Raw genomic sequence first — 10,365 nt, forward strand, 5'->3', positions numbered from 1 at the left:
GGATGATTCTTTTGAATACATCCAAGAGTGAGCCCTCCATAGTGCATGTATGCATGCCACCTACCCTTGACCTTATTTGGTAGGTCTATAATTGAAGATATTGTTGAGATTAGGATATAAGTGAATAGTACAACTAAGAAAATCAAATATTCAGGGGTCTAAAAAATATGTACATGTCAAATATAAATAATATAGGTGGAAAAATATAAAGGGGTCAAAATAAATCTCTCTCATTATAAGTCTACCATAAAAAGATGAATATTTTTGGTGGTCTAATTTATGAGAGTAATAGAGAATATATGTAGGAAGGAAAAAATCACAATAGTGAAAAAAATATACACATAAATAGAATCAGTTTTTTTGGATTTTTGTTGGGATGGAGTTACACAAAATATAAGAGAAGCTTACATGAAAATATTTCTATATGGAATAAAGAGTATGAAAAATGGTAAGAAAAAATTGTGGTAATGGTGAGGCAATGTACAGAGCATAAATAACACACACCTAGGTAGAAATATTTAAATAAATACCAAGATAATTATGAAAAAATCTTTTATTTAGGCCCTATATACAAAGAAATATTTACATATGCATGGGCCATAATATACTTATATTTTTTATATTTTTTATTTTTTTTTATTTTTTTGGCTCAACTAGCCCAATGACTAGCTAATTGAGGGTTTTTGAAGAAGATATGGGAAAAGTCCCGTGACTCACGCACGCCTATGTACAGTGAAATGGTAGGGATAGCCACAGTGTTTGGGTGATTTTGGTAGGGTGAGGTAACTCATTGTGGCAATTACAAAGAGCCCAAAAACGGCTATCAACACCATAACAATGGAGGAACTATTGAAGATCAAAACACATCTATGGAAATACCTAGAGAACACCTTAGAAAAAGTGGGAATCATAGGACTCACAAAGTAAAAATCCAAAGAGTTGCAATGAGATGAATCTCAAAGCAAACTTTTCAAACCAGCTCCTATGAACAAAGTGAGAGATTATTGCATGGTAAATGAAGGAAACACAATTCTTCTTGTGGAATATAAGGATATGATAACCATGGTTGTATTGTACAATGGGGCGAGCATTTCCATAGCCACCAAAGTGTATGGGAAGCATGGGGTAGACTAGCGATCAAGAAAAGAAAATTGAAATTGGAAGATAGTCACATTGAATGACCGATGAGACTACTAGAAAATGTGATCGCTAGCTCATGCAAAATTGACTTTTAACAAATATATTCCATTGTAAATTTGGAAAGAAACTCAACTATGAGATAATGTTGGGATGACCTTTCATGAGACAAATACAATTGATCCAAGACTTAGAAAATGATTACTTACATATTTGAAAGAAGCGAGATCAATTACAAAAGTAGACTTGAAAGATCAATCCATTAGGAGAAAGATGGACTTTGCATGGCCTTGTGAGGAATCCTAATTTTTAGAGATTAAGGCTAATGTTGTGTAGGGTTAAGGGGACAAGGAAATTCAAGAAGGTAGTTAGACAAATGTAGGATGTGGACCTAAGAGGTTACTTTCTCTCTCTAGCTTTTTGAAAGTGAAGGGAGTAAAGGGGTGTGGCCACCTCAGCAAAAACGTCGGTCACTAACAGTTAAAATTTAACTTTTTTTCAAAAAACTCATTTTTACTTATTTTTTACTTGAAACTCCCTCCTAATATATATACATATCCAAAAATCATTTTTTGACCCTTTGTTTTACCTACAAGCTTTGAAAGTCCAATTTTTCAAAATCTTTTCTCAAAAAAAAAACACTTTGTTCTCTCCTCCTCCACCCTCCTCTTTCCCTCTCCTCTCCCTCCCTGCTCCTACCTTCCTCCTCCTCCCCTCTCTGTCCCTCCCCCCCCCCTCCCCCCTTCTCTCCTCCCGTCTTCCTCTCCCTCTCTCTTTTCATCCTTTGCTTCCTCATGCAATAGCTACCATGGTGCTTACAGACATCACAAAGCGTTTGCTTCCACCACCACATACTCCGCACACTAAAGGCGTACATATTAGGTTTCCCATGGCGTTTGCATCGAAGGCCGCATATGAGGGTGATCAAAGGTCATCCGTAGGAACGTCGTGTTGCTGATGAGATGAATGTTGACATTTGAGTGGACGAACATTTGTACCCTTATGATCCTATAAACCTCCTTTAATAGCCTTTCAACATTTCTTCAATATCTTGGGAGGGGAGAAGCAAGCAAGCGGTTGTGTATGGGTGCAAGTGCTTCTTTGCATATGTGGATGCACTCAAGGTAGCGGCATTATAAGAAAGTTTTTCCTCTTTGGAGAGGGAGGTTGAAACTCTTCAACAAAAAATGCAGGAAAAGGATGCCCACATTATGAAGCTTGCCAACACCATCACAAATTTGAAAGAAACACCCCTTGGTGCAAGGGAGCGCAAACGCACATATTCATTCATTGAAACCCTTGCGCATTCGGGTGGAGCACGCAAACGAAGAGTGACAGCCACAAGGTGATTTGTTCTTTACTTGCAAGATACATTCTTACTTCACACTATTTTCTAACATTTATCTTATTGGTTTCTAGAAACTTCATCCAGGAGGCATGCGGTGGAATAAGCCAAGATAATCAATTCAACCTTCTCACTAGTTATCTCAATACCCATGTCAATGTGATTTCTATCTTACAATTACCTGGGGGAAAGTACATTAAGGATGCAGTCGCCAAGGACCTGATGCGCAAATTGAGAAATGTGGTTAATGAAGATGACGTGTAACAAGCTTGTGATGAGGCTAGGATAAGCACCAAAGCCTATCAGGCTATTATTCAACTCCTAAAGGATTCCCTCAAAGAGCGTGGCATTGTGGAAAACTTATTTCCTGTTCCGCACAAGGTCAACCTTGCAAAGAAGTCCACAAACAAGGATGTGCTCTCCCGCATTGGGGCATACCTACACATTGAGGACACAATGCCAACTTTGATTTATGCTTCGTGCACAACAAAGGCAAGGGGAAAAGGTAAGAAACAATCCATAACACCTTCGAAGAAGGGCTTCCCTTACACAATGTGGAACAATATTTTTGTGGACCTTGGAAGGCTTCAACAAGCCATGCTTAGATATTACGAGTTACCTGAAGAAGGTGACGCACTATACTTATTTTTGTTGGTTTTGTTCTTATCATAGACTTTGAAGTAAAGGTCTTGCCACTATTTATTTTGCAGTGCTTGGCACAAAGGTTAGAGAGGCTAAGTGTCACTCTAATAAATGAGGCCCTTTTGAAAACCAAGCGAAGGGATCTCCCATCCCATCTTTTAGTGTGCAATCAGAGAAAGACATTTGTGGATGGGTGCTATTGAGGTGCCCAAAGAGACCAATGGAGTACTTTCATGGATTTTTGAGAGAACTCCATGGATCATAGAAGTAATACACTAGCAAATTACAGGTGATAAGCTGGAGGTTGAGGGTTTAGGTAGCTTTGATGTGGAGTGGCACTTAGGCGGGGACTTGAAGACCATAAAGTGTTTGCTTGGCTGCAAACAAGAGGCTTATTTTCTCATGCCTTGTCCATTTTTCACTCGAGGGTGCAAGCCTAACAAATAAAGAGCACACAAGAACTCTGCAAAGGGCAGTTCAATGCTTCCATGTCCAGGGGATGGAGAATAAGGGTTGGACTATCGTGATGTTGGAGATGAAGGTAGAGAATGGGAAGCTTCTATTTTGAGATGTCACATGCTCAATGCCCGAGACCATGTACAAAAGGACCAGGATTGGAATCCAATCTTTCCATTTTCTCTATCGAATGTACATTTTTGTACATTACACGCATTCATGCACATTTTTTATAGGCTATTGAAGATCCACATTGACTCTGCTTTCACAATGAAGACATTGGAAAAGTCCCTGGAAGCAATTGAAAGGGTGGAGGCACTCTTGAATTCCATTGGCTTTCAGAGTGGAAATATGTCTATTGTTGCTGCAAAGAACACAGGGGAGGCCCATGAAATTTCCCAACAAGTGTCAATGAGTGGACAAAAAGCCAAACACTTTTTGAAGAAAGTAACCCAAGATATGATGCTCAAAACAGCTCCAACAACAAGGCAGGTAACCTTTGGGGACTTTGAAAGGAGTTATACAAAGCTACTACTGTCAATGATTCAAATGGCGAGCTTGCAAACAAGCACAAGCAAGTTTGGTCACATTTTGATAAAATTGTCAAGCTTATGAGCCTTACCAACACAATAAAAGAACAATCCCAATCATTTCAAGAAGCCTTGGCAGATTTCATCAAGGTCTTCACCCTTTCTTGGGGTGAAAATAACATCACACATTAGATGGTAAGGCATGTTACGTAGTGAACTTATTACAAGGGATTTTTTTAATTAAATAATGTGCATCATTTTCTCATGTGAACGGCATATCTTGTTTGTGCATGGTGCATTTTTTTATGCGCAAATATGGTTCTCTTGAGATTTTTAGCACTCAAGACATGGAGAAGTCCCATTATCAAACAAGGGGGGTGTACTTCAAAAATACTCCTCATGGTGGTGGAATGGTGCAATCCAATTATTTGGAGGAGATGTTCAATTGGTTTTTTCGCACAACAATTGCTCGTAAGCTCACAATGGAGCGCGCAACAATCCAAGATTGTTAGGGGAGTGCGGAAATGGAGTCGTCAAGAGCACAGCTATAAGTGGCAAATGTCGCAAGGCCCCACCAAGCATGCTGCATGGCGCGAATGCAAAATGCGACAAGGGTCAAAGTGGATTCTGCACGAGTGACTACACGTGACCGTAGGGTCCAACTCTTATTTGCATATTTTTTTAATAAAGCTTGGTGCATCGATTTTAAAAATAATAGTTTTTTGTAAAAATTAGTGTGAACAGGGCCTTTTTAAAATGGGCCCTTATAAATATTGCATGCTCTCATAAACCACTCATTTCTTAAGCACATGCGAGCTCTTACCATACCCAATGGCACACACCAAAAAAACCACCAAAAAGCATCCACCTGCCAACAAAAACACCCTCCAAGGATATGAGAAGTTGGCATGTCTTAAAGGCATAAGAAAATAGCCACGAACACCTGGCTGTTCCAAGAACTCTTCAAGCAGTGGGCATGGTAGTCGGGCCCAGGAGTCATCAAGGGCAAAAGATTCTTCCGTGCACACCTAAGAGGATCAAATATTTGGTGGATTACTTGAAAAATTGGAAATTTCTTGAAAAAAGAGTAAATGCCACCAAAGAGCAATTGAATCACAAATCTATAAACTACACCATGATTGGCCAATAGTTATACCACGACAAGGAAAGTACCTACAGATATGACTATGTGCCAATGAAGTTGAATATATTTCTATCTTGAAATAGGTGGAAAAAGATGTGGCTCTTGTGAAGGAGCTAAAGTCTTAACCAAAATGGATAGCATTTAATTGCAATTGATGATGGGAGCAAGAGCGTTTGCTAAGCAGGATATTGACTTTGTTGGTCCTATACAACCACCTGTTTGTAAGAGTTAGGTACAATATATCATTGTAGCCATAGATTATTTGACGAAGTGGGCTAGAGGGAGAGCCACTAGGAATAACAATTCATGAACTATGGTTTCATTCTTGTTTGAATGTATATTCACAAGATACAAACTCTCTATTGATCTTGTGAGTAACCCACGGATGCATTTTCTCAAAGAAGTAATAGACCATCTACTAGACAAGTTTATTTTTATCCCATACCAGGTATGCACCATATCATCCTTAAGCAAACAGCCAAGCGAAGGACACAAAAAAGTCCTTAGCTATGTTCTTACAAAGATTGTGAGCTCTATACATACTAGCTAGGAGATGAATCTCCATTTATCTCTTTGCGATTATAGGGTTCTCTACAAAATAGCTATAAATGCTACTCTTTTTAATCTATTCTATGGATTGGATGCAATATTGCCAATGGATTTTTTGCTTCCAATGATTTGAGTTGTTCATGACCTAGAATAGTCAGATCATGAACTATTTGAACATTTAGAGAGCCTTGAAACAATTAGATGAGCAAAGGCTGGTCACCATTGCACACATCTATGCTCAAAAAAGAAAATAAAAACAATTTTTTGAATCTCATCTATTTACTAAAAGTTTCAAACAAGGAGATCTTGTATTGGTCTATTTCTTGAAACAGCACATTCTACAACTCAAGAAAAAGGGGCATGATCCATTTGTAATTGAGAGTGGCTCACCAAGTGAGACTGTTAAGTTAGCCACCTTAGATGGAGAAATCATGGTAAATTGGATAAGTGGGTGTTTTTTGTGCAAATAATCTACAACTAACCAATGAATTTTAAAAAGAATGCATGCAACAAAAGAATGCAAGATTAGATGCCAACAAATTATCAAAGAGGATCAAAAGGAGTCTTGTATTTGGGTATTGAAGAGAAAAGGAGCAATGATACCAACTCAAGAACTCATGTTAGTAAACATGCTAAAAGTTCAAGCCCTCCATTTCACTCAAGCCATAACAAAGGATAAGGTAGAAACAGATGATGACTGGCTGGATGGTCTTGACATGAGAATTGCAGTGACATTGAAATCTAGAGTTAAAGTCAAGGCTTTAGCAGATAACAGGTGCCAAAATCAATGTACTGAGTTATTTGCTTACAAGAAGGAAACCACCCAACCGTTGGAGAGAGCTAAAGTGAAGGCATATCATAAAGAATTTACTCCAACTTTGGGAATGACTAACCTCACTATTTTTGTGCATGTATTTCTTGCCCGTGCATATGTATATTCATTCGAGATGAGTACGTGAAAGAAGATGTGGTACTAGGAGTTCCATGGATGAGAACGTATAAAGTTGTTCAAGATTGCGACACCAAGGTCTTGAAACCTACACTTAAAGGTGGATAGTTTTAAAAGTATCATTTGCATATAGAAAAGGATAATGGAAACACAACCTACGAGCTTCAAAGTTGATAAAACATTGTCATAACACCACATCTATCTCTAGAATAGAAGAATGGAAACGTGACCTACGAGCTTCAAAGTTGAAAAACCTTGTCATAACACCACATCTATCTCAATTTCCCAACCACATCTATCTCAATTTCCCAACACAAGATCTACCCTCTTCAAATAGGAATACAAGGAACCAAGCACTATTGGGTACCAAAGACTTAGCTTCAGTCAAATCCTAAGCATATTTGGGTACCCAAGGATCAATCCAAAAGCAAAGAAAATACTTGTAAATTTCAAGAACAAACTATGAAACAAAGGAGCAAGAAGAAAGTGCAACCACCTAAGACCAAAGGGTTTTGGAAGCCAAAGAGCTGAACAAAAGCAAAGGCACCAATCAACCGGCTTATAAATGGGTGTCAAAACTTCAAGAGCCATCACTTTTTCCATCAAAGGAATAACCAATCTCTCAAAAGATTGATCAACAAGAAAAAGATGGTTGTTTGCAAATGACTATCAAGGAATGCACTCCACATCTTCTATGTAAGAGACAACAACATAGGAAACCTCAACATAAAAAAACACTTGAGCTATCCATTCAAGACCCTCCTCTCGTGTTGCATAATCCTCAATCCATGCACAACACTACTTGGACTACACATTGTCATCCACAAAGACTCCAAACTAGGAGGGGCGAAGCATTCTAAATGTGGATCCAAATAAATAGAAACTACTATAAAAAGGACAATGTTTAAAGTGTTTATATGTTAATGTGTGTTTTTTAATGCAAACTCTACTAAAAATGCCCTTCTAAATACAAAAAACGGAGAACATGTAATATGATGATCCCTAGGTGTGTACACATAGTATATATCACATCTAGAAAGTCTTAAATTTTGCAGTTTTTACTCTTTTTGTGTATTTTTTGGTTAGTAAAGTAATCAAAATGAAGCAATCCACAAAAATATAACCAATTATGGCATTTATGTGTGCTTTGATATTTTTTGGTTTGGATTTCTATTTTTTAGATTGGGTTTGTAATTTTCTTTATTTTTCTAAATAAGGAGGTTGAAAATAAGAAATAAATAGCAAAGAGGCTCATAGTGATAAGAGGAGATACCATGGGGATGAGGAAGTTATGAAACGAGCATGTCAAATCTAGTCTATTTTTTTATGAAGATGATGTTGGGACTAACTGGAGCATATGACAAAAAGTGAATAGGGAAGTCCATGTATGTATATGCTAGATAGGCCAAATGGAGTCTCATTCTCACTTGTGACTTTTGGAGAGAGCTCTTGGAGACCTTCTTTCAATGCGTGATTTTGAGCTTCTAGCAGATCCTACCCTACACAGTCTCATGCATGACATAAAAGGTGAGCTCCTAACATAGAACTAATCATGTTTGAATGCAAGTATAACAAAGGGGTATCTCAAAAAAACCCTAGATCAGATCTTCCCGAGAAAGATAAATGTAGAAATTATCATAGCGTTTGGCCTAGTACACTAAAGTGAACAAGACCTTTAAAACATTCCCACAAGCCTAGATGACCATTTGATTGGGGTCCTGATTGGGGTCTAGAGGGGTCTATAGATAATAAACTCTAGCTTTTCCAAGTGTCAAAATCAAGATCTGATTTCAAAAGAAGCTTGTAAATAGAGTTTATAGATAATGTACCTCATTTGGGATCAATGAAAAACTTCATCTTATGCCTATGAAATTAGAAAACAACATGGAGGGACATAAAGCATCCTTTTTTACCTATAGCCACAGATCAAGTGCGAAGTGATTCAAATTTGGTAGAGCAGATCTATACAGCTTATGGAACAGGCTCATGGGCTCTGAAATGGAAAAATGACCACCAACAAAAGTCAAGGACAAAAGTACCAAGCTCAAAGAGCCAAGGGGAGAGGACACCTCAAGTACCAAAATAAATTTAAAAGAGGGCTAAATCTTACTTACTAGACCTATGGGATATGTATGTAGCATCAAAAGTCATTTTTGTCAATTATTTACAAGTGTAGATAATAATCATGCTTATTATCTCTATGCCCCAAATTGACCCATTTTTGCACAATTTTATCACAAATGGCTTATACATGTTGTATTTAACCCATACACCCAAAAAATGCAAAAAAAGCATTTTCATTGTCCCCACATCAAAAAACATCATAGAACATCTATTTTTCAAAATTTGGCCTAAGGGGACACTTTAAAAATCCAAATTTCTTGAAATCACATTCAAGACTTTTTTATATCATTGTCAAGCACTCCATCAAGTCAAAATACAAAAAGATTTCTTATTATATATTGTGTTGTAATGAACCCATTTTCACCAATTGTTTGTCACCCATAGCTCTAACATGTTATCAAAATCCCATACATCAAGTTTTATCTTACAAAATATAGAGCAAAAACCCACTTTTCATGCCAAAAACTTCTCAAGATAATACTGGTGCTTATTATCTCATTTGCGAAGGCTCTGCACAAAAAACCTCTTGTACCACCAAGGCAAGGATCCCCTTGTAGATTTGGGATTTCTCTATGGACAAGAAGAAAGAGAGAGAATGTAAGAAAGTGAAGTTGACAAAGATGCAATCAGAGTCAACACTGAAGCGGAATGCCCCACAACAATTATGCCAGTCTCCATGACTACATCAAAATCACTTTTGCAATACAAGAAGAGTCCCATGAGGAAAACATGCTGGAGGAAGCATCTCAAGGGTCTCCCACTACTAGAATGAGAAAAGCTAGAGAGTGTACAAGTCAAAGAACACATTGAAGATGAAGCAAACATGATATAAAAGATGATACAACACATATGGCTTGTAAAAATTTTACCTTCTGCAATTAAGAAAAAAAAGGTACAAAGTCTATTTAAAAAGGATTAATTTTTAAAATCAATGAGAACTTGCTCAATTATAGCAAAGATTGGCATTTTTGAAATCTTAAGCACGACAATACTATAGCTAGGAATTTTCAGAACTGAATTCGGGCAAAAATCAACCCCGCTATTCCCTCTAGAATATTTCACAGTTACTTTTATTCACAAATATAATTGAAAGCTTTTACTAATCACTAAAGCACAACACTTTATCATAACCTACTAGATATTTTCTAGAGATTTATCATTAAAGCGAAAAATGGGCTTGAAAATGAGCAGATTTAAAAACTAAGCAGGCAAGTGCTAGGAGGGACCATCAAGTGCTAGTTGAATTTGAGAGGTTGCTTGAGCTCCAAGAAACTGCTAAACAGAGCCCTTATGTGCCAAGAAAAATTATAAATAGGCTCCTTAGGCTTCACAATTGCTCTCAGACTCAAAGTCCTTGGCCAAAAACCTCTTGTGCTTAGAGAGATACTTCATGAAAATTACTAAGAGAGCAAAAAATCTAGTGGTTAAGCAAGGTAATTAGTGCTAATCTAGCTAATTAGTGAATGATATATTAATTTATGTCTATTTT

Source organism: Adiantum capillus-veneris, chromosome 25, assembly GCF_014529385.1.
Source record: "Adiantum capillus-veneris isolate H3 chromosome 25, ASM1452938v2, whole genome shotgun sequence".
Lineage (NCBI taxonomy): Eukaryota > Viridiplantae > Streptophyta > Polypodiopsida > Polypodiales > Pteridaceae > Adiantum > Adiantum capillus-veneris.